This window comes from Eriocheir sinensis, chromosome 37 (assembly GCF_024679095.1).
Source record: "Eriocheir sinensis breed Jianghai 21 chromosome 37, ASM2467909v1, whole genome shotgun sequence".
In the NCBI taxonomy this organism is placed as follows: domain Eukaryota; kingdom Metazoa; phylum Arthropoda; class Malacostraca; order Decapoda; family Varunidae; genus Eriocheir; species Eriocheir sinensis.
Genome location: NC_066545.1, coordinates 13491784 through 13516474, shown reverse-complemented (window position 1 = coordinate 13516474; position 24691 = coordinate 13491784). Strand labels below are relative to the sequence as shown.

Here is a 24691-nt window from a genome sequence, read left to right as displayed (position 1 = left end):
TGATAACTCCTTTTGCTATTTTCCGATCTGAATTAGGCGTAACTACATTATTTTGGGCCCTATAGAGTTTTTATTTATTTCTCGTATATATCCTTAACTATTTTTCCTACTTCCGTCTCTGAACTGACTACCCTTCACTACTTCGCTTGTTAACTTATATTTTGCTATTTTTCGATCTGAATTAGGCTTAACAACATTATTTTGGGCCCTATAGAGTTTTTATTTATTTCTCGTATATAACCTTAACTATTTTTCCTACTTCCGTCTCTGAACTGACTACCCTTCACTACTTCGCTTGTTAACTTATATTTTGCTATTTTCCGATCTGAACTAGGCTTAGCTACATTATTTTGGGCCTAATAGGGCTTATATTTATTCTTCGTATATAACTTTAACACCCTTTTATTTATCCTCAACCTAATTCTTTTTATACATCACGTAGTTTCCTTTCCCTAGTGGACTGGATTTGACTATTTATTACTCTCTCACGTCACCTCGCTCACTTTCCCAACGAGTGATAAAAATAATAAATAGTTAAGCTTCTTCAATCTCCGCTTTAAGAGTAAGTTCCGAGCTTCTGCTGGATTAGAGTTTCTGTCGTTATTTTCAGCTTAAAGGACCTCTAATAGACTGCTAAGTTCTTGGTGTGTGTGTGGGGGTTGGGGGGTTGGGGGGGTGTCACGTAGAGGAGTTCACAGCTGCTAAAAAAGGTTCGAAGCAGTGATCGAGACAGGTGTTGAAAGAGCTAAAAGATCATTCATACATACATATACTAATTTATCTCTTCACTTTATCCTCTCGTTCCCTCCCATCCATGTATTTCCCTTCTCCCCTTCCTAGCTGTCCCTCCTTTCCCCTCCCTCTTTCCTTCTCTCATCCTCCCTCACTTTTCCCTCTCCTTGTCCCTACCTCTCTCCTCCCCTCCCTCTTTCCTTCTCTCTTCCTCCTTTTCTTCTCTCTTTCTCCTTCTCTTCTTTCCCTCCCCTCTCTCTCCTTGTCCTCTCTCTCTCCTCCTCCCTTTCCTTCTCTTTCTCTCTTCCTTCTCTTCTTTCCTCACTTTTCCCTCTCCTTGTCCCTACCTCTCTCCTCCCCTCCCTCTTTCCTTCTCTCTTCCTCCTTCTCTTCTTTCCTCACTTCTCCCTCTCCTTGTCCCTACCTCTCTCCTCCCCTCCCTCTTTCCTTCTCTCTTCCTCCTTTTCTTCTTTCCTCACTTCTCCCTCTCCTTGTCCCTACCTCCCTCCTCCCCTCCCTCCTGTCTAACAACACTACAACTACTACAACTACATTATAATAGTGTGTAGAGCCTGGGAAAGGGGGACGTACGGGGTGCAGGCGACCTTCAATTAAAACGATGAACAACGAAAATACCCGCTTGTAATATTTTTCCTTAGTGACTCAAACAATTTCTACGGACATCCGCGGTGACGAAGACCTCTCGAATGGCAGACAAAGAAACAAAGAGGAAAATAACAAAAACAAAAACGTACAGCCTCCCTCCCTCCCTCTGTCTCACATCCGTTTTTTTTTTTTTTTTGTGGAGGCGAAGGATGTAACGAGGTACTGAGTCACGAGAGAGAGAGAGAGAGAGAGAGAGAGAGAGAGAGAGAGAGAGAGAGAGAGAGAGAGAGTTTTATACCACGAAAGTGCTTGAGAGCGCATTCCCAGCGGGCGAAAAGAAATAAATTGTCTGGTAATCTCTCTCTCTCTCTCTCTCTCCGTAATTCTCCCTCGGTGACTGGGAGGAGCGAAGGAAAGAGAAGGAGAGAGAGAGAGAGAGAGAGGGCGGCGTGCAGAGAAACTTGGCCCGGGGGGTAAACACGCAGAGAGAGAGAGAGAGAGAGAGAGAGAGAGAGAGAGAGAGAGAGAGAGAGAGAGAGAGGCGCCGTAGGGAGAGGAGAGGGATATATTTGTTGACCTGAAACAAAACACGCTATTGACCTATCACAGAGAGAGAGAGAGAGAGAGAGAGAGAGAGAGAGAGAGAGAGAGAGAGAGAGAGAGAGAGAGAGAGAGAGAGAGAGAGAGAGAGAGAGAGATTTTTAGACGTTTGACTACTGGAGCAGAAACGATGAAAAAGCAACAAAGGCGAAGAAGAAAAAGAAGAAGAAAAAGAAGGCAAAGATACGAATGAGAGGGAGGAAGAGGAAGGGGAGAGGAGGAGGAGGAGGAGAGAAAATGTGCGTTCTTTCGTAGTTAGAAGCAAGAGCGAGAGAGAGAGAGAGAGAGAGAGAGAGAGAGAGAGAGAGAGAGAGAGAGAGAGAGAGAGAGAGAGAGAGAAGAGATAATTATATGTAAAAAGCGATGGAAAGAAAGAAGGAAGAGAGGAGGAAACAGATGAGAAGGAAAAGGAAGCGAGGAAAGAAATGAATGAAAGAGGAAAGAGAGGAAAGAAGGATTGAAGGGAGAGGAGGAAAGGGGGAAGGAGGGAGGGGATGAAGGGGGAAAAGAAGGCTCAGGGAGGGGAAGAAGGGGAAAAGGATGGTGAGAAAGGGGAGGAAAACAATGGAAAGTAGGGGTGGGAAGGGAGGAAAGAGAGATGGGAGGTGAGGAAAGGGAGGAAGGATGGTAAGGGAGAAAAGGAATTGGAAAAGGAAGGTAAGGGAGGGAAAAAAAGTGAAAGAAAATAAGGGAGACGAGGAAGGGGAGAAAGAAGATTGGGGAAGGAAGGATGGGAGAAGAAGGGATGAAGAAAGGTAAGGGAAGATAAGGGAGGGGAGTAAAGGGAGAAAGAAGGCGAGGGAAGGGAGGCAGGGAGAATTAGCAGAGGGAGGAAAGGTGACACCAACTCCAGACTGACTTGAGATAAAGTTTTGATTGAATGCCAAGTTTAATGAGGGAGGGAGGGAGAAACAGGGCGGGAAGGGAGAGAGATAGGGAGGGGAGGAGAGAGGTAGGGATGGGGAGAGGGACACGTGAAAGAAGATAAGGAGGGAGAAACAGAGAGAGAAGGGAGAGACTGGAGAAACAGGGAGGGAAGGGAGGGAGGGAAGGGAGAGAGATAGGGAGGGGAGGAGAGAGGTAGGGATGGGGAGAGGGACACGTGAAAGAAGATAAGGAGGGAGAAACAGAGAAGGGAGAGACTGGGAGGGAAGGATACGGAGGAGAGGAGGGAGATACAGGGAGGGGAGGAGGGAGAGGAGGGATGAGGAGAGGGAGAAGAAAGAAGATACGGAGAGAGGGAGAGGGAGGGGAAGGGTTGAATAGATAGGGAGGAAGGGGAAGGGAGGGAGATACAGGGTGGGGAGAAGGGAGTACAAAGGAAAAGCAAACAGCAACAGGCCTCTTGGTCCTATCTAGGCTGTTTGTTGTTGCTACCATCTACTCTAATCTAATCTCTAATCTGCTACCAGACAGGGAGGGGAGGGGAAGAGAAAGTTAGGGACAAGGAGAGGGAGAAGTGAGGAAAGAAGAGAAGGAGGAAGAGAGAAGGAAAGAGAAAGGGGAAAGGAGGGACAGCTAGGAAGGGGAGAAGGAAAATACAGGAATGGGAGAGGAGGAGAGAGGAGAAAGTGAGGAGAGAAAGGAAGGAGGGAGGAACAGAGAAGCAAGGAGGGGAGGAAGGGAGGGACATCTAGAAAGGGGAGAAGGGAAATACAGGAATGGGAGGGAGAGAGAGAGGGGAAAGTGAGGAGAGAAAGGAAGGAGGGAGGAACAGAGAGAAGGAAGGATGGGAGGAAGGGAGGGACATCTAGAAAGGGGAGAAGGAAAATACAGGGATGGGAAAGGGAGAGAAAGGAAGGAGAGAAGACACAGAAAAGCAAGGAGGGGAGGAAGGGAGGGACAGCTAGTAAGGAGAGAAAGGAAATACAGGGATGGAAGAGAGAGAGAAAGGGAAAAGTGAGGAGAGAAAGGAAGGAGAGAGGAACAGAGAGAAGGAAGGAGGGAGGGAGACGGAGGGACAGGGAGGAAGTGAAATCTAAGAAGAATCTGAAAATACTCTTACGTGTGTGGAAACAATTAAAGAGAGAAAAAGTAACACAAAACTGGCGTCGTATACAAACCAGTTAAAAAATGAGAAGAAAAGATACATAAATAAGATACATAACTTTACATTTATCTTCATTCACATATATTTAATCTTTATACTAACTATCTTTATCTTTCTTTATGTTTATTTACCTTCATTTACACACCTTTCATCTTTTTACAAACTTGATTTATCTTTTTATTTATTTATTTTTATTTCTCTCTCTCTCTCTCTCTCTCTCTCTCTCTCTACTTCCACCTATCATCTTCGTCCCAACTTTCTTTATCTTTATTTACTCTTCTTATCCTTTTATCAACTTCAGCCCCTTCCCTTCCTACATCATCATCACCCTTATCACACTCACTATCTCTATCAGCCTCACTATCATCACAATCACCATCACCACCAACCACCATCACCACCAACATCATCACCACCAACCTCCACCACCGTCACCATCCCCACTGTAGTAAAATAGATAGATAGATAGATAGATAGATAGATAGATAAAGAGAAAAAGTTAATCCTGGCCAATAAACTTTCCTAATAATCCAATCAAAGCGTACTCTCTCTCTCTCTCTCTCTCTCTCTCTCTCTCTCTCTCTCTCTCTCTCTCAGCAGGTAAGAAAAGAGGAAAAATGAAAAAAAATGAAATGAAGGATGGAATGGAGAAAGAAAAGGAATGAAAGGAGGAAAAGGAAGGATGGAAAGGAAATGGATAAAAAGGAGGAAGTAAAGGAGAGAAGGAAGGAAGGAAAGAAGGAAGGAAGGAGAGGAAGGAAGAAGAAAATAAAAGGATAGAAGGAAGAGAGGGTAGGAAGGATGGATGGAGAGGAGAGGAAATAGATAGAGAGAAGGATATGAAGGAGAGAAGGAAGGAAGGAAGGAAGGAAGGAAGGGAGAGAAGGGAGGGAGGGAGGGAGGAATATTCAGAAAGTATTTAAACCATTCCAGGTTCATGATTATCTTTGGAATTTCCTTACGAGAGAGAGAGAGAGAGAGAGAGAGAGAGAGAGAGAGAGAGAGAGAGAGAGAGAGAGAGAGAGAGAGAGAGAGAGAGAGAGAGAGAGAGAGCGAGCGGAGGAGGCGGAGAATGAAGGCAATGAAGTGAAATAAGGATGTAATGGCGTGTGTGCGTGTGTGTGTGTGTGTGTGTGTGTGTGTGTGTGTGTGTGTGTTGGGTACATTAGTCTTAATCTGCGCTCGCTTCTATATTTATAAACATCTTACCTGCGAGAGAATGAAAGCGAGAGCGAGAGAGAGAACACACACACACACACACACACACACACACACACACACACACACACACCTGAGTTCTCACCTGCCCATTCTATGTCACCGGAGTTCAAGGCGCTGTCTCTTCCTCCTTCTCTGAGCACTGCGTCAACATTTGCTTTGGAGACAGCCAAGAGCGGCGCCACCTTGAACCTGCGGAACGGAGCGGAACTAGAGTAGGGAGTGGGTGGTGAGGAACGACGTGGAAGGGAAGGGAACAAAAGGGAATGAGATGAAGGGATGGAATGGAACTTGAGTGAGTGAGTGAATGGTGAGGAAGGGAACAAAAGGGAATGAGATGAACGGATGGAACGGAACTTGAGTGAGTGAGTGAGTGAATGGTGAGGAAGGGAACAAAATGGAATGAGATGAAGGGATGGAACGGAACTTGAGTGAGTGAGTGAGTGAATGGTGAGGAAGGGAACAAAAGGGAATGAGATGAAGGGATGGAACGGAACTTGAGTGAGTGAATGGTGAGGAAGGGAACAAAATGGAATGAGATGAAGGGATGGAACGGAACTTGAGTGAGTGAGTGAGTGAATGGTGAGGAAGGGAACAAAAGGGAATGAGCTGAAGGGATGGAACGGAACTTGAGTGAGTGAATGGTGAGGAAGGGAACAAAAGGGAATGAGATGAAGGGATGGAACGGAACTTGAGTGAGTGAGTGAATGGTGAGGAAGGAACAAAAGGGAATGAGATGAGGGATGGAACGGAACTTGAGTGACTGGTGAGGAAGGGAACAAAATGGAATGAGATGAAGGGATGGAACGGAACTTGAGTGAGTGAGTGAGTGAATGGTGAGGAAGGGAACAAAATGGAATGAGATGAAGGGATGGAACGGAACTTGAGTGAGTGAATGGTGAGGAAGGGAACAAAATGGAATGAGATGAAGGGATGGAACGGAACTTGAGTGAATGAATGAGAGGAAGGGAACAAAATGGAATGAGATGAAGGGAACGGAACTTGAGTGAGTGAATGGTGAGGAAGGGAACAAATGGGAATGAGATGAAGGGATGGAACGGAACTTGAGTGAGTGAATGAGTGAATGTTGAGGAAGGAAACAAATGGGAATGAGATGAAGGGATGGAACGGAACGAGTGAATGAGTGAGTGAATGGTGAGGAAGGGAACAAAAGGGAATGAGATGAAGGGATGGAACGGAACTTGAGTGAGTGAGTGAGTGAATGGTGAGGAAGGGAACAAAATGGAATGAGATGAAGGGATGGAACGGAACTTGAGTGAGTGAGTGAGTGAATGGTGAGGAAGGGAACAAAAGGGAATGAGATGAACGGAAAGGAACGGAACTTGAGTGAGTGAATGAGTGAATGGTGAGGAAGGGAAGAAAAGGGAATGAGATGAACGGAACGGAACTAGAGTGAGTGAGTGAGTGAGTGAGTGAGTGATGAGGAAAAGACATGGAACGGAAGGGAACAAAAGGGAATAAGATGAACGGCACGGAACTTGAGTACAAAAAAAAAAAAAAAAAAAAAAAAGGAAAAGAAATAAAAAAGGAAGGCAAACAAAAAGATAGGATTGACTGATTTTTTTTTTTACAGCACGGGAGACAACACAAGGGCACACACAAAAAAGGAAACAATAAAAAAAAGCCCGCTACTCGCTGCTCCTATAAAGAATCCGAAGAGGTGGCCGAAAGAGCAGCTTATTGTTTATTGTTGCAAGTAAACAACAAAGGAGAAGGGAGGAACATGCCACAAAAAATAAGGTAAATGGCAACTGAATACCTGAATGAATAAATAAATACACGAATAAAATAAATAACTAAAGGAACACATTTTGAGAAGCGGCTTAAGAGATAAAACACCAAACAGCCTGCCTGCCTGCCCCCCTCGCCCCCCTCCCCTCCGCGTCTCCCGCCCTCCTATCCCTTCCCCCTTCCCCTTTCCTAAACACTTCACCCCCCCTACCTAACCCCTTGCCCCTCCCCCTCTCCCTTCCCCTTCCTAACCCCTCCCTAACCACTTTTCCTCCCCCTCCCTCTCCCCCTCCATACATCCACTATCCCTTGACCCCCCCCCACCTAACTACCTCCTCCCCTTTACCTTATCCCTCCTCCTCCTCCCTCCCCCTCCTCTCTAACTCCCTTCCCCTTCCCCTCTAACCCCCCCTCTCTAACTCCTTCCCCTCCCTGACAACTTGATCCTTACCCCCTAACCCCTTCCTGACACCCTCCCCTTTGCTCTTCCCCTCACCCGCCCCCTGCCACCTTCCCCACCCCCTCCCTCCCCCCACTCAGCATACGTGTTCGAATGTGTTAAAACGCCGGATTGCAGGATCGGATTAGCCACACGCGTTTTCATGTCACACTCACAGCATTTATCTATTTGTCTATCTATCACTCCATTAATATTTCTCTTTTTTTTATTTATTTCCTCTCTATTTTTCTATTTTGTATTCTTTTATTTCCTATCTGTTTTTCCTATTCTATTACTTTTTTTCTAATTCCTATCTATCCTTTTGTTAATTTGTCTAGTCTTCCTATTTCCTATCTTATTTTAGTGATCTTTTCAATGAGTGTGAGAATTAGGAATATATTTGTTACTTTGGTTTTTGTGTTTGTATTAGTAGAAGTAGAAATAGGAGGAGGACTAAGAGATGGAAGAGGAGGAAAATAAGAAGGAAAGAAATTGTGGGAGAGGAGTAGGAAGGGAAGGGAGAGGGGATGGGGAGTGGGGAAAAGAGGAGGGTGGAGAAAGGGGGGAGTAGAGGAATGGTAAAGTGGAGTGAGAAGGTGGAGTGTTGTATGAAAGGAAGGTGGAATGAAGTGCTCTCTCTCTCTCTCTCTCTCTCTCTCTCTCTCTCTCTCTCTCTCTCTCTCTCTCTCTCTCATCCACACACATTCTCACGCACCCACACTCATCATCTTCCCATTTTCTCTTCATCAACCTTCTTCCCACTTTCTCTATTCCAGCCTCATCCCATTTTCTTCGCTCGGCCTCAAGTCATCAGTCTGTGTTCTCGTCTCGTTTCTCTTCATCATCTCGTTTTCTATCTAATTAGGGACGGGATTTTCAGGGGGGACATTTTTCCTGTTTTACGCGTTATTATTATCATTGTGGTTTATTTTCTTATTTTCTTCCCGCCCACCCCCTCTCTCTCTCGTCATTTTTCTTGGGTTTACCTTAAAATATATACCGTTTTCTTTTAATATGTTAATTTCTTTTTTTTGTTTTCTTGTTGGGGTGAAAAAAATATGGTTGGTCAGTCATTTGTTTGCGATTATCTACTTTATTGTTTATTTATTTATTCTTTTACTGTTTTTTTGTTACTTGGATTCGCCTTTTATTTTTCTTTTTTTTCATTTTTTCTTTTTATTTCTTATTTTCCATCTAACTTTCCTTCTGTACTTCTTTCTTTCCTTCCGTATTTCCTTCCTTTCTCTTATTTTTCTTCTTTATACAACTACTACTATAGCCACCATACTACTACTACTTATTCTACTACTACTACTACTACTACTACAACTACTACTACTACTACTACTACTACTACTACTACTACTACTGCTACCCCCAAAAAATAGCAATGAAAAGTCTTGATTTAACCTTTTTTTTTCCTCCTGACTGTGTGCGTATCGTGTGTGCGTATCCGTGAGTGCGTATCTCATGTGCGTATCTCATGTGCGTCCCCCAGCCACCGCCACCACCACACACATGCCATAATTTCCCATGAGCCTGTCTGTGTGCGTTTCTCAATCATGTGCACCAAATTAGTAACCGTGTGCACCTCCAAGAAACCCTATGTGTACTGGGATTGCCTTGGGATTTCGTAGGTACACAAACACTTACATATTGGGCTGTGTGTGTGTGTGTGTGTGTGTGTGTGTGTGTGTGTGTGTGTGTGTGTGTGTGTGTGTGTGTGTGTGTCAGTGGCCGCCCATTCTAAAAACTACAAACCCGTGACATCCATTCCAATTTTCCAACATTCCAAAATCATCCATCCCAAAATTCTCACATTGCCCATTCCCATACTGTCCATTCCAATTTTCCACAATCACCCATTCCAATATTGACCATTCCAACACTCCAAAATTACCTATCTCCCATTCCCACATTGCCCATTCCAATATGCCCATTCCAACGTTGTCCATTCCAACACTCTAAAATCACCTATCTACCATTCCCACATTGCCCATTCCAACGCGCATTCCAACATTGCCCATTCCACTATAACCGATTCCAACTATAAATCACAACTTCATCCAGTCCAGTTCAGCACTACATTCTCATTCCAGCTTGCTCTACCACGCCCTACAGCCCAAGTCAGTCCCTTAAACTCCTTCCAGTCTGCTCCACCCCGACCCACAGCCAAACAAGCCCTATTTCGTTCAGCATAGTAGCCCTACAGTCCATCCCGTCTCACACCTATTTCCATACCTATTCACAATCTATTTCCTTCCCAGTCAAACAGCCTCATAAGCCCTATTTCGTTCAATTGATCAGTATTTCTTCCCCAGCCCCCTTCCACCCTGCTCCAGTCCATCCTACAACCCAATAAGTTACATTCCGTTCAGGCCACAACCTATTTCCCTCCCAGCCCCGCCGCCCGCCGCTAATGTGTGTACCTTACTATCCGCGGCCGCCTGGGACTCATTTCCATTAGGCGGCGGGAGCATTTTTCTTGCAGTCACCCTCTAAACACCCGCGCCCGTTTTCCGTTGCTAAATGTTATAGAAAATGGGAGTATGGTTTTAGTGCGACGGACGAGAATGGAGAAGCGAGAGAGAGAGAGAGAGAGAGAGAGAGAGAGAGAGAGAGAGAGAGAGAGAGAGAGAGAGAGAGAGAATAAACAAAAAACAAAAAATTACACACACACACACACACACACACACACACACACACACACACACACACACACACACACACACACACACACACACACACACACACACACACACACACAAACTAATGTCGGTGGCTTCTGAAATTACCTGCACGGGGCTAATTAGATTATTTTAGGAGGGCGAGAGAGAGGCCTAGATTGGAGGGAGGGAAGGAGGGAGAGAGAAGGTGGAGGAAAGAAGGGAGGGGAGGGAGGGAGGAGGGGGGGAAGGCAGGCCAGGCAAGATATATGTTTTTCATCATACAATATATACATTCTTTATACATCCTTTCTTCTCTCTCCCTCCCTCTCTCCCTCTCTCTCTCTCTCTACATGTGGAGGAACAATATTTGCTCACCTGAGGTTCACAAGATAAGCCTCCGTTCTTTATTTCCCTGGAGAGAAGGAGAGAAAACCCCTCCCCCCTCCCTTCCCCTCCTCTCTCTCTCTCTCTCTCTCTCTCTCTCTCTCTCTCTCTCTCTCTCTCTCTCCACAGACGAAAATAAAGGTTATATAAATGAGAGAGAGAGAGAGAGAGAGAGAGAGAGAGAGAGAGAGAGAGAGAGAGAGAGAGAGAGAGAGAGAGAGAGAGTACAGAATATTTTCTCCTATCCTTCATTCCCTCCTCCTCCCCCTCCTCGTCCTTGTCCTCCTTCTCTTCTTTTTGTCTTCTCTTTTGTCTTCTCTTCCTCTCACTTCCTATCTCTCCATCTCTCTTCCTCTTTACCTCAGAATCCCTCCCCTTTAGGATACCTTTTCTTCTCTCTCTCTCTCTCTATCGCTTCATCCATAGAGTATATTCAATTTATTTCCTATCGCCCTTTTTTTTTACATATACAAAAGCGATTCAATAGAGAGAGAGAGAGAGAGAGAGAGAGAGAGAGAGAGAGAGAGAGAGAGAGAGAGAGAGAGAGAGAGAGAGCAAACACTAAATATAATTGGGTCACAACTTTCACGTGAAAATATACCTCGTGGAGTCTTGTAAAGGGGGGGGAGGGGGAGGGGGAGGGAGGGGTAGGGGAGGGAGAGAGAAAAGGGAGAGAAAAAGAAAGCAAGGGAGAGAAAAAGGCGTTGGAGGTAGTGAAGGAGATGAAGGAGGAGGAGGAGGAGAACCAAACATGAGAGAGAGAGAGAGAGAGAGAGAGAGAGAGAGAGAGAGAGAGAGAGAGAGAGAGAGAGAGAGAGAGAGAGAGAGAGAGTACAAAAAAAGAAAAACAATTGCAATACCACCCAAAGTCAAAACGGTGATTAAAAAAAGCGAAAAAAGAAAAAAAAAAGAAAAAAAAGAAAAGAAAAAACAAACAAAAAAATAAAGATTAATAAAACCTCAAAAGGATCGAAAGCCCAAAACAATAACCGCACGAACCGACTCCCCCTCCCCCCCTAAAGCCCAAGCCCCCCTCCCCCCTCCTCCCTCCCCTCCCCTACCACCCCACCTCTTCCTTCCCCCTGTTGCTTCGTTCCTCTCCCCTCACTCGACTCCCCATCCTCCCCCCATCTCCCGTATCCTCCATCCCTTCGTTCCTCCCCCCTGATCCCCTTCCCCCTCCCCCTCCCCCCTCTTTCCACTCCCCCGTTCCTCTCTCTCTTTCTCTCTCCCCTCCTTCCTTCCCCTGTCCCGCACCCCTTCCCGTCCTCTCGTTTCTCCTCCTCCTCCTCCTCCTTCCCCTCTTCCTCCGTTCCACCCCCCATCGCCCCCCTCCCCTTGACCCTGCCCCCCTGGCCTCCTGCCCCTCCTACCCCCCTCCCCTCCCTTCCGGTAAAAAAGAGCAAGTATAAAAAAAGAACAATTGTAAATGAAATGAATGTCGATAAAAATGCGACTTTGACGAAAATGAAGTGAAAGATGAGTGAAAAATGTGTGTATTGAAAAATGTTAATGTAAAGAGTGTATGAAATTAAAAAAAAAGAATCTAAACATTAAGAAGAAACAAATATGAGGAAATAAAATAGTAAAATAAATGAATGTAAGGTCAGGAGTTACACGAATAATGCCAATAAAGTGAACATACATCTCTAGCTCTACATACCAATTACTTACAAATTCACACACACACACACACACACACACACACACACACACACACACACACACACACACACACACACATTACTACACACTTGCATACTTCTTTCTTTCACACTACTAACATACTCATACGTAGATAAAGTTCTTCCTACTTACATCCTTTCTACCTACACTTTTCCTACTTACACACTTTGGGTACAAATTCACACGAACACACACACACATTACGACATACTTGCATACTTCTTTCTTTCACACTACTAACATACTTATACGTAGATAAAGTTCTTCCTACTTACATCCTTTTTACCTACACTCTTCCTACTTACACACGTGCCACTTACACACTTAGGGTCGTGGTGAGGGTCTGAGGAACACCACTTATAGAACACAGCGTAAGGAGAGAGGCGAGTGTGCCCTGAGAGCCACCGAGAGCCTTCACCAGCATCCATCTGTCCACGGGCACTCTTCTCCTTCCTTTATCCTCCCCTTTCCCTTTCCTTCCCTTCCCTTCCCTTCCCTTTCCTCCCCTTTCTCTTGCCCATCCCCTTCTCCTTCCCTTCCCTTTCCTTCCCTTCTTTCCTCCCCTTTCTCTTGCCCATCCCCTTTCCTTTCCCTTTCCCTCTCCTTCCCTCACTTTCTCCTTCCCTTCCCTTTCCCCTTCCCTCCCTTTCTCCTTCCTTCCCTTCCCCTTTCCTTCTTTTCTCCCCTTTCTCTTGCCCATCCCCTTTCCTTTCCCTTTCCCCTTCCCCTTTCCCTCCCTTTCCCCTTCCCTCCCCTTCCCCTTCCTTTTCTTTACATAGAGCCCTGAGTGTGTTCCCCTTTTCCGTAGTCTATGAAACTCTCGTGTCTCTCTTCTCGTATCGTAAAAATAAAGGACGAAGCAAAGAGAAGAAAGAAGGGAAGGACTGACTTTTTGTTGCAAGTGTCATTTCGGAATAATGGAGAACCGTTTTTTTTTGTTGTTGTAGAGAAAATATGAGGAATGAACTAGTTTTTTTTATATATTTCCACACACACACACACACACACACACACACACACCAGGCTACCGATATCCACACGTAATAAGAAGAATGAAGAAGAACAGAAGAATGATAATAAGAAACAGTTTGAAAGATGAATAAAGTGAAACGGGAAAAAAAGAAAAGAAAAGAAAAGAAAAAGAAAAAGGAGAGATGGACAAGAAATGGCGCCTTACAAACTTTGGGAGGTACACACAGGCACATTAAACGTACATAAGACTAACCAAAACACGCACACACACAGACCTATACATCCATAAAGAAGTACACATGCTTTCAAACGCACACACAAAAATACTTACATACATAGGGCCAAGGAAAGTACACACACACACACACACACACACACACACACACACACACACACACACAAACCTACACACACGCCCATGGTAACTGTGTGTATGTATGAAAAAAAAGTATACACACTCAGCCATGTATGTACGTCTATGTATAAACGCACGCGAGAGGATGTGTACATAGTTGAGAAATAAATTAACTCACTTGTGGAAGAAAAATAAAGCTATTTCACTTTTAACAAGAGAGAGAGAGAGAGAGAGAGAGAGAGAGAGAGAGAGAGAGAGAGAGAGAGAGAGAGAGAGAGAGAGAGAGAGAGAGAGAGAGAACAAAACTTCCTACTCGTTTTGTAATGGGAAATTAAAATATGAAACTAACTTAAGCATTTCCAGGACTTTCTTTTTTTTCCTTTACTTTCTCTCTTTCTTTCCCCTCTTGCTTTTTTCCTTCCTTCCTTCCCGCGAAATGCAAAACATAAAATAAAAGTTAACCCTTGGGAGGAAACGGGGACGACTGGAGGAAAAAAAGAAAAGAAAAAAAAGAAAAGAAAAAAGATGAAGAATGAAAATAGAACACGTATAAGTGATATATTTTTCCCTTTCTCTTTTCTTTCTCTTTTTTTTGTTGTTGGAGTAAGTGAATAAGGTCGTGAATAAATAATAGCGGTTCTGAGGGGCCTGGGATAACGTACACACACACACACACACACACACACACACACACACACACACACACACACACACATATAAAGCCCGTCCCTCCCCCTCCTCCCCCCATCCCCCTCCCCCTCCTCCCTAAGACACACACAAACAAACACACAAACATAACAAAAGAAATCAATAGCAGAAAATAAACATATAAAAAAAAAAAAATCCACAACCACACACACGCACTAAAATAAAACACGTAGGACAAAGCAACACACACACACACGCACACACATGAATGAAAAACAAGAAAAAAATAAAGAAAACAACAAAATTTGACCAAACACTCCAATGCAAAGAGAGAGAGAGAGAGAGAGAGAGAGAGAGAGAGAGAGAGAATAGCTAACTTTACCGCGAGTATAAATTCATAAAAAAAACGTAAAAAGCGGTTATTACTTTTTAACAGAACAAAAAGAAATACGAATCCTCTTTTATTTGTGAATATAATATGAAAACGAGAGAGAAAGAGAGAGAGAGAGAGAGAGAGAGAGAGAGAGAGAGAGAGAGAGAGAGAGAGAGAGAGAGAGAGAATAAACGAACGAACGAACAAAAGAAAGAAAATTGAACGAATGTTTTAATGAATGAATAAATTAAGGAAAGGAAAGGATGAAGAAGAAAAGAAAATGAGGGAAATAAAAGAAAAAAACAAAGAAATAAAAGAAGGAAAAGAGAATGAATGGAGGAAGGAATTACGGACTGAAGAGCAGAAAAGATGGAGAGGAAGAAAAGAAGTGAAAATGAATGAAACGGAGGAAGTAAAAATGAAGAAAACAACAAAAAAAAGAAAAAAAGAAACAAAACAATGAAATTTCCCGTATAGTTGAGACAAAAACAAACAAACAAAAAAGAAAGAAAAAAACCCCACTCAATAAATCCTAAGAGCCCCCCTCCCCCCGAACAAGAAAAAAAAGAAAAAAAGGAAAACAAAGACAAAAACAAAACAAAAACAATAAAAAAATATACCACGAAAATACATAGAAAAACAAAAATAAATAAATTAGAGAAAATAAAACGGGAAAAAAATAAAACAAAACAAAACAAATAAAATAAAATAATAAAAACCACAAATAAATAAATAAGTAAACAGAGAAAACAATAAAGCTAGGTTCCTTTAGAGAGAATGTATTTTAGTGTCCCGCGTGAGGATCTGAATAAAATTTGCATCCCGGTCTATTTTTGAAAGAGAGAGAGAGAGAGAGAGAGAGAGAGAGAGAGAGAGAGAGAGAATGGGGAGGGGGGAGGGAAACGTGTACGATCATGTGTGTGTGTGTGTGTGTGTGTGTGTGTGTGTGTGTGTGTGTGTGTGTGTGTGTAGTTATTCTTACCCACGCACACAAATTGATTGACCTAGAATGTGATGGGAGGACCTACTACTACTACTACTACTACTACTACTACTACTACTACTACTACTACTACTACTACTACTACCATCACCTTTATATTCAGTTTCCTGCTCCTCTTCCTCATATTTTTCTTCCTTTTTTTTTCACTTCTTGTCATTTTTTCCTTCATGTAAGTTTCCTCCTCCTCCTCCTCCTTCTCTTCCTCTTTCTCCTCTTCATGTTTTTCTTGATTCCTCCCCCTCTTGTTCTTCTAACTTTTCTTTCTCCTTCTCATTTTTTTTCTATCTGTCCTCCTCCTCTTCCTCCTCCTCCTTTTCCTCTTCTTATTTTCTACTTTTTTATTACTTTTCTTCTTCATTATTTTCTACCTGTCCTCCTCCACCTATTTCTCCTCTTCCTCTCTTTCACTACCTTCTCCTTCTCCTCCACCTCTTCTTTTTTTTCTACTTTTTATTACGCCTTCCTCCTTTTTCCTACCTGTCCTCCTCCTCCTCCTCCTCCACCTCTACCTCATCTCCTCCTCTTCCTCGTCCACCTTCACCACTCACCTACCTCCCTACCTACCTACCTCTCTCTTCCTCCTCCTCCTTCTCTTCCTCCTCCTCCTCCTCCATCCATCTTCACCCGCGGTCCTTGTTAGCTCGGGGGCCAAAATATTTCCTCCTCTCTCTTTCCTCCGCTGCTACCTCCGGAGGAAAGTAAGGAGGAGAGATGGAGGGAGGAGAAAACAGGAGACAGCAGGGTGGCACGGAGGGAAGGAGGAGGAGGGCGGGAGGAGGAGGAGGGCGCGATGGAGTTAAGGAAGAGAGATGGACAAAGGGAGGAGGAGGAGGAGGAGGAGGAGGATATGAAGGGAAGGGAGAAAAAGACGAGACAGGAGGGAGAGGAGGAAAGATGAAGGGAGGGAGGAAGAAGGAAAGAAAGAAGAGGGAGGAGAAAAAGAAAAGCAGGAAAGATGAAAGGATGAAGAAAGAGGGGAGGAAGGAAGAGGGATGGAAGGAAGAAGAGAGAGGAGAAAAGGAGGAGGGGGGAAAGAAGAAAGAAGGAGAGGGAAGGGAGGGAGAGGGAAGGGAGGAGTAGGAAAGAGATTAAAGGGATTTCTGACTATTGTTATGTAGTAGTAGTAGTAGTAGTAGTAGTAGTAGTAGGAGTTAGGTTAAGGTGTTCAAGGATTAAAAACAAACAAAAAACAACAACAAGAACACACACACCAATACAAAGCTCACCCGGGTAACGAAATTCACGCATCACAAAATACAGGATAGCGAGAATTTACTTAAAACCTCGCTGTTCTTAATCCCATCACGCCTCGGGGCTCCCAAAAATCACATTGCCTCCAAATCTCTTTAGCGACGAACTGCAAAGAAGTGAAACATTTGTACGATTGTAACTTTGGCGATAACAAACATCAGGGGAGGAAGTAGTAGTAGTAGTAGTAGTAGTAATAGTAGTAGTAGTAGTGATAGTAGTATATAATAGGATGGAACCCAAGTCATGTAACGAACTGGGTTAACTTCTTGCTCTCTCTCTCTCTCTCTCTCTCTCTCTCTCTCTCTCTCTCTCTCTCTCTCTCTCTCTCTCTCTCTCTGATGGAAAGAGGGGAGAGGAAGAGAAGGATCATCACTCACTTATCTCCACCTCCTCCTCCTCCCCCCTCCTCTTCCTCCTCCTCCACCTCCTCTTCCTCCTCCTCTTCCCCTACGGTCTCTCAGTCAACAATAACAATACGAAACGCCATCTGTTGAGTTTTACCAAAGACTTCATTTACAGTAAATTCCAACGTGAAACAAAGAGAGAGAGAGAGAGAGAGAAATGGGGATATTGTGTCATTTATTGAATTATTGACACCGAGTGCTGGAGGAGCGTAGGGGAACATGGTGCGTGCGTGCGTGCGTGTGCGTGTGTGTGTGTGTGTGTGTGTGTGTGTGTGTGTGTGTGTGTGTGTGTGTGAGGAGGGGTGTATGTGCGTATGAGTGTATGTAGGGAAACTTAACCTACACACACACACACACACACACACACACACACACACACACACACACAGACACACACAGGTACACTAATTAACCTGTACAGCCCTGAGAGACCTTAATCGAGAGAACTAATTAGATTCAGGGCATTTGAGAGAGAGAGAGAGAGCGATCAGAACAAATCATAACCACACCTCAGGTATATATACAGGACACGTGATACAGGTAAGTCAGCACACAGGTAAGATCTAGGTCAGCAACACACACACACACACACACACACACACACACACACACACACACACACACACACACACACACACACACACACCTGATTCTGTTTACCTGCTGACTCGTGGAAACACTCAGCGAATCTTTCAACACACTAAAAATAAAAAATAAAATAATATTGACGAACGAAATAATACGAAATAATATAAACCAGAAAGACGGCTTAGATACACATGCATTCCTAATCTGTTGAAAATATGTTACAAAAGAAAGTTGAAGTTGACAATTATATATTTAAAGATGAATAAGTATTTTTAAAGATATGAAAAAAATAGAGAAAGAGTAATTTAGTTATTCAAAGTTGCAGAAATACACAAATGAAGAGTAATGAAGCTTTTGAAAATTGCAGAAATATGAGTAAAGAGTAAATAAGAGGGTTGAATTATATATAACGTAAAGAGAAATGAAGCTTTTGTGAATTGCAGAAATATGAGTAAATAGCATTTTGTTTTCTCCTCGTCTATTCTGTCCTTTTTCCTCCTTGCATATCCATATTTCCTACTCTTCCTCTTTTCTTTTCTTCTTTCCCTTTCAAGATCACTAAAAACAACAGACATTCCTTCTTCCTTTTTCTTCTTTTTCTTTCTTCTTCTTTTTCTTCTTTTTCTTTCTTCTTCCTTTTTCCTTCCCTTCCTACCTGGTTCGTTTCTTTTCCTTCTCTCCCCTTCTCCTCATCCTCTCCTTTCGCATTTTGTTGTCTCCTGTTCCCTTCTCTGCCCTTTTTCCTCTTTGCATATCCATATTTTCTTCTCTCCCTCTTTTCTTTTCTCTTCTTTCCCTTTCAAGATGACTAAAAACAACATACATTCGTTATAAGTTGAAATAGTAACCGAATCATCTCTATAAACACAAAATTCGTTATAGCAGAATCTAAACCCCTAGAGGCAGCAGGGATTCGTTATAAGGTCAAACAGAACATCAAAGTAAACACACACGGACGTTCGTTGTGTGGGAATACGGATGCGAAGGACGGGATGAGTTCGTGCGTTCGTTACGTCAGAGTTCAACATTACGAGAGAGTAGTCATAATCCAAGTCATTATCTGAACGCGACCTGTCTCTCTCTCTCTCTCTCTCTCTCTCTCTCTCTCTCTCTCTCTCTCTGCTTTCCTCTTCTTTCCTTTCTCCTTCATACCTATTCTTTCCTTTCCCTCCTTCCCATTTTCTCTCCTTCATCTCCTTTTTTCTCATTTTCTTCCTCTCTCTCTCTCTCTCTCTCTCTCTCTCTCTCTCTCTCTCTCTCTCTCTCTCTCTCTGCTTTCCTCTTCTTTCCTTTCCCCTCTTTCCCATTTTCTCTCCTTCATCTCTTTTCTCCTTTTCTTCCTCTTCCTTCACTTTCCTTTCTCTTTTCACAACGCTATTTTTTCTCTCTTTTTTTTCTTTCTTCGGCTTCCTCCATCTTCTCTTCGCTTCCTCCATCCATTTTCCACTATCCTTCCTTTTTCCTTCCCTTCCTACCTGGTTCGTTTCCTTTCCTTCTCTCCCCTTCTCCTCTTCTTCTCCATTCGCATTTTGTTTTCTCCTGTTCCCTTCTCTCTGTCCTTCCTCCTCTTTGCATATCCATATTTTCTTCCTCTTTTCTCCTCTTCTTCTCTCCCTTTCCTTTCTTCTCCTCGTCCCTCTCTCCCTTCGCATTTTCTTCTCTCTTTCTTCTTCCCTTCCCTGGTCTTCTTCCCTCATCTTCTCTTGTCTTCCTATATCTTTCTTTTCTTTCTTCCAAACTTTTCCTCCTCTTCCTCTTCCAGCTCCACTCTTCCACCCAACCATCCACTCACTTGGCTGTTCCTCAATTCTTTATTTTCTTTTTTCTTTCTTTATTTTCATTCTTTTTTGTGTTCAGCATTTTCTTTATTCTATTTTGAGAGTCGGCAAGGAAGGAGGAAGAGGAAGAAAGGAAGAGGAAAGAGGGGAAGGGAAGAGGAAAGAGGAAAGGGCGGAAAGTATAAGGAAAAAAAGACGGAGGAGGAAAAGGAGGAGGAGGAAGAGAAGAGAGGAAAAAAGGATTATTAGAGGAAAGAGAAAGGAGAAGGAAAGAGGAAATAGGAGAAAGGGAAGAAAAAAGAGACGGAGGAGAAAGAGGAAGAGGAAGAGGAAAAAAAAGATTATCAAGTCAACCGTCAACAAAGGAAAAAAAAGGCAAAAAAAAAGAAAAAAAGAAAGAAAACGAAAGAAAGGAAAAAAGTTTGTCATGGGAGAAGGGGCTAAGCTAATTGCACACACACACACACACACACACACACACACACACACACACACACACACACACACACACACACACACAGGGCGAGGTCGGTGTCGTTGCTTCCAGTGTAAAAATTTCTCTTCAAGTTCTCGAGAATAATAGTTTGGCTTTTGTTTTTTTCCTCATTTTTTTCCCCTCGAGTTTCTCCTCCTGATTATATTGTGCCGGAGGGAGGAGGAGGAGGAGGAGGAGGAGGAAAGAGGAGGAAGAAGTATAGCGTGGGTGGAAGAGGAGGAAGTGAAGAAGGGAAGGAGGAAGAAGGGGGAGGAAAAAGGAGGAGGAGGAGGAAGAAGGGGAAGGAAAAAGGAGGAGGAGGAGGAAGAAGGGGAGAGAAAGGGAGGAGGAGAAGGAGGAGGAGGAGGAGGAGGAGGAAGGAGGTAATGTGAGGGAGGAAGAGAAGTAGGAGGAAACTTTGATTTGAGGCCCTGAGGAGAGAGAGAGAGAGAGAGAGAGAGAGAGAGAGAGAGAGAGACAATCATTCCCCTTATCTTCCTCATTATCTACATTCCCTCTCTCCCTTCCTCCATATTCTCCCTTCCATATATCTCCCTTTTTTCTCCCTTTTCATTTTTCATTTCAATCCTTTTTTTTTCCCATAATTGTCCTCCTTTTTCCGTCTTTTTTTTCCTCCCATACTTCTTATATTCTTTCTCATTCTTCCTATTTTTCCTTATTTCTCTTTATCTTTCTCTCCTTTCCTACATCTAACTCCTTCCATATCCTTCCTTCTCTTCCTCCTTCCCTCCCTTTCTCCTTTCCTTCACGGCATCAAACTCTTCTATGTTTTCCTTCTTTCTCTCCCTCCCTTTTCCTCCGCCCTTCAAACTCTTCCTTTTTTCCATTCCATACTCATTCTATACATTCCCTCTCTTTCCCTCCTTCTCTTTTCCCTTTCTCCATTCCATCAAACTACTTTTTCCATGATATTTTCCTCTTAATCTCCAATTTTTCACTTACTTCTTTCCTCCATCTTTATTTCCCCCCATACCTTCCATTCATTTCCTTCCATCCCTCCTACAGCCTCTCCATTTCTCCCTTTCTCTATCCCTTCAAACTCTTTCATCCTCCCATATTTCCCCTTCCCTCCTCCTATCTCTCTCTCCCTCCCTTCTTCCATTCCTTTCCTTCCATCCCTCCTTCTCCAGTCTCTCCTTCTCTCTATCCCATCAAACTCTTTCTTCCTCCCATACTTCCCCTTCCCTCCTCCCATCTCTCCCTCCCTTCCTCCTTCCATTCACTTCCTTCCATCCCTCCTCCAGTCTCTCCATTTCTCTCTTTCTCTCTCTCTAACCTATCCAACTCTTTCTTCCTCCCATATTTCCCCTTCCCTCCTCCTATCCCTCCCTCCCTCCCTCCCTCCCTCTCACAAACACAGCTGCAGGGCCAGGGATGAACCTCCAATTTAGGGGCCCCGTAAGAGCGCCTGCAGCGGCAAACCTTTCTCTTCGGGATGAAACGAAAAGGAAACGCCCGCCGCCAAAACACTCAATTCAGCCATCCAAGTTATAATTGAAATATTGCAGGATGGGGCGGCGGGCGAGAGGGAGGCAGCAAGGGCGGTGTGCAGGTGAGCGGAGGGCAGGTGAGGTGAGGTGAGGTGAGGCCAGGTGAGGTGAGGTGAGGCCAGGTGATATTGAGGTGAGGTTGAAAAAGAAATGGGTGACGGAGGAGAGGAGGGAGTGAAAGAAGGAAAGAAAGAGTGAAAAAGAAGAGAAATAGGTGAAATAGAAGAGAAAAAAGAGTGAAAAAGCAGAGGAAAGGAGTGACAAAAAGAGAGGAAGAAGTGAACGAGAAGAGAAACAGGTGAAATAAAAGAGAAGAAGAGTGAAAAATGAGAGGAAAGGGGTGAAAGACAGAGAGAGGAAGAAGTGAACGAGAAGAGGATGGGGTGAAAGACTAGAGAAAAGGGTGAAAAAAGAGAATAGGATTAGAGATGATAAAATGATAAAAGAAAAGAGGAAAGGATGAGGCGAGAAGTGAGATAGAAAAAAAAGTTAAAGATAAGACAAAGAGGTGAGATGAGATGACGTAAGATAATGAAAGAGTGAAAGAGAAAAGGGTGACGTGAGAAGAAGATGAGTGAAGGAAGGAGGAAGGGTGAAACAAAACAGAAGAGGAGAGAAGTGAAGAGAGATGAGGGCAGATGGAAGATGTGAAGAAGGGAAGGTAGATGCCAAGAAAGCAAAGAGAGGAAAGACTTGAGAAGAGAGGAGGAGGAAGAGGAGGGAGAAGGAGAAGGAGAGAGAGATGAGTTAAGAGATCAAGAAGAAGGGAGAGAAGAGGAGAGAAGGTTAAGAGAGGCGAGGGGAAGAGAGAAGAGGAGACAAGAAGAGAGGAAAGGAGAGCATAATATAAATGGTAAGGAGAGGGATGAAGGAGGAGAGGAAGAAGAGAAGAGGAAAGAAGAGAGGAAAGAGGAGAGGAGAAGAGGGGAGATGAGAGATGAAGAGATGCTGCGCTCCTCTGCTATATAATTGTTTGTTTGTTTGTTTGTTTATTTATTTATTTATTTTTTATTATTTTTTGTGTGCGTGTGTGTAGATAAAAAGTTTCCCTCCACACACACACACACACACACACACACACACACACCGAGGAAAGGCGAACCAAGAGTTTTCTTTCACATTACTATCAGTGAGAGAGAGAGAGAGAGAGAGATACTCCAATGAGGAAAGTTCTTCTCTCTCTCTCTCTCTCTCTCACGCAATCTTCTCGTTTACAGGGCAAACACCACCACGCCCAGCACACTCAAATCCAACACGCACACACGCACACACACACACACACACACACACACACACACACACACACACACACACAGAGGAGGAAGTCAGAGAGCCAAAGGGATAAATATATGAATTAACAAACAACTACACAGCTCTTCCTCCTCCTCCTCCTCCTCCTCCTCCTCCTCCTCCTCTTCCTCCTTCAGCTTCTTCTCTTCCTTCCTTCCTCTCTCACTTCCTCATCTTTTTCTATTTTTTTTGTTTGTGTTTGAATTCTAACTCACAAAACGAAATCCCAAGAAGCAAGAGCGAGAGAGAAAAAAAGTAGTGTGTGTGTGTGTGTGTGTGTGTGTGTGTGTGTGTGTGTGTGTGTGTGTGTGTGTGTGTGTGTGTGCGCGCGGACCAATGAGAACATAGTTTGATCTCTGTTTGTGAATGACTGAGTTTTAATTGGGTGTTCCCTTTTGTTTTGGTATTCTCTCTCTCTCTCTCTCTCTCTCTCTCTCTCTCTCTCTCTCTCTCTCTCTCTCTCTCTCTCTCTCTCTCTCTCTCTCTCTCTCTCTCTCTTATTTCTAACCTTTTCATTCTTACTTTCCATTTTCCTTCCTCTCTCTTTCATTCATTTTTCGCCACCTTTCTTTCTTTCTTTCTTTCTTTTTTTCTTTCTCTTAATTTCCTCTCTCTCTTTTTTTTCCCCTTCATTTCGTCTTTTTTTCTCTCTCTTCCTCTCCACTGTCTCGTTCTTATATCTCTTCCTGCTCTTTATCATTACTCTCTCTCTCTCTCTCTCTCTCTCTCTCTCTCTCTCTCTCTCTCTCTCTCTCTCTCTCTCTCTCACAACTTCCCGGAGATCAATCCAAAGCAGGTGGATGAGAGAGAGAGAGAGAGAGAGAGAGAGAGAGAGAGAGAGCGAGAGAGTGGAGGGAGGTGGAGGGAGGCAGGTGGAGGGGTGGAGGAAAGGTAGCATTAAAGGAGAGGGTTCAAGATACACCTGGGCGTTGCCTCCGTGTCATATTATGCATTTTGGGCAGGTGAGAGGGGGGGGGTGAAGGGGAGGAGGAGGAGGAGGTGGAGGAAAGGGAGAAGGAGGGAATATATACGTAGGGAGGAGGAAAGTGGACAAAATACATGCCTCTCTCTCTCTCTCTCTCTCTCTCTCTCTCTCTCTCTCTCTCTCTCTCTCGTCCACGTACTCCCAGTCACCCAGCAGTCCACGAGGCGACTTGACCCCGCCCTCTCTCTCTCTCTCTCTCTCTCTCTCTCCGCCCCACGAGAGCACAAACTTCTAACAGTGGTGGCCGGAGGGGGCAGGATCTGGGGGTAGGGGAGGGGGGGAGGGGGGGTAGGGGGCACAGGTAAGAGGGGGGGCCAAAGGGGGGGGTTCACCTGGATCAATGGAAGGACAGGTGGACGTTGCTCTCCCTCCTCTCCCTTTCCCTTTCCTCCCTTTGCTCCCTTCAACTGGGCTTTCTCCCTTTCCTCTCCCTTCCCTTTCTTTCCTTATTCTGTTCCTTCTTTCCTTCTCCTTTCTTCCTCCCGTTCATCTCTTGCCTTCCCCATTCCCCCCTTTCCTTTCCCTTTTCCTCCCCTTTCCTTTCCATTTTCCTCCCTTTCCTTTCCCTTTCATTCCTCATTCCTTTCCTTCTTTTTCTCTTCCCCCTTCAATTTATCTTCCTCATCCCTTTCTTTCTCGCCCTTTTCCATCTCTTATCATTTCCCTTTGTTACCCTTTTCCCTATTGCTGTTGCTTCCTCCTCCCCCTCTCTCTCTCTCTCTCTCTCTTACACACACACACACACACACACACACACACACTACTTTCGACCCTGTCCTTGTTTCCTCTTTGCTCTCTCTCTCTCTCTCTCTCTCTCTCTCTCTCTCTCTCTCTCTCTCGGGTAATCAGGTGAGCTAATTTCACCTTAATTACGAGTGTTACTCCTGCCGACCACACAGGTAAAGATGGCCCCCCCACCCCC

At 44.1% G+C, this 24691-nt stretch overlaps 1 long non-coding RNA gene across 1 annotated transcript in view; it reads right to left on the bottom strand.

Moving 5' to 3' along the window:
• Nucleotides 1-5292: 5292 nt before the first annotated feature.
• LOC127008283 (uncharacterized) overlaps nucleotides 5293-24691 on the bottom strand; it is an 84741-nt gene continuing 65342 nt past the window's right edge. Inside the window, exon 3 of the long non-coding RNA XR_007760996.1 lies at nucleotides 5293-5398. This is a non-coding gene — a long non-coding RNA (uncharacterized LOC127008283). The remainder of the gene's footprint in view (nucleotides 5399-24691) is intronic.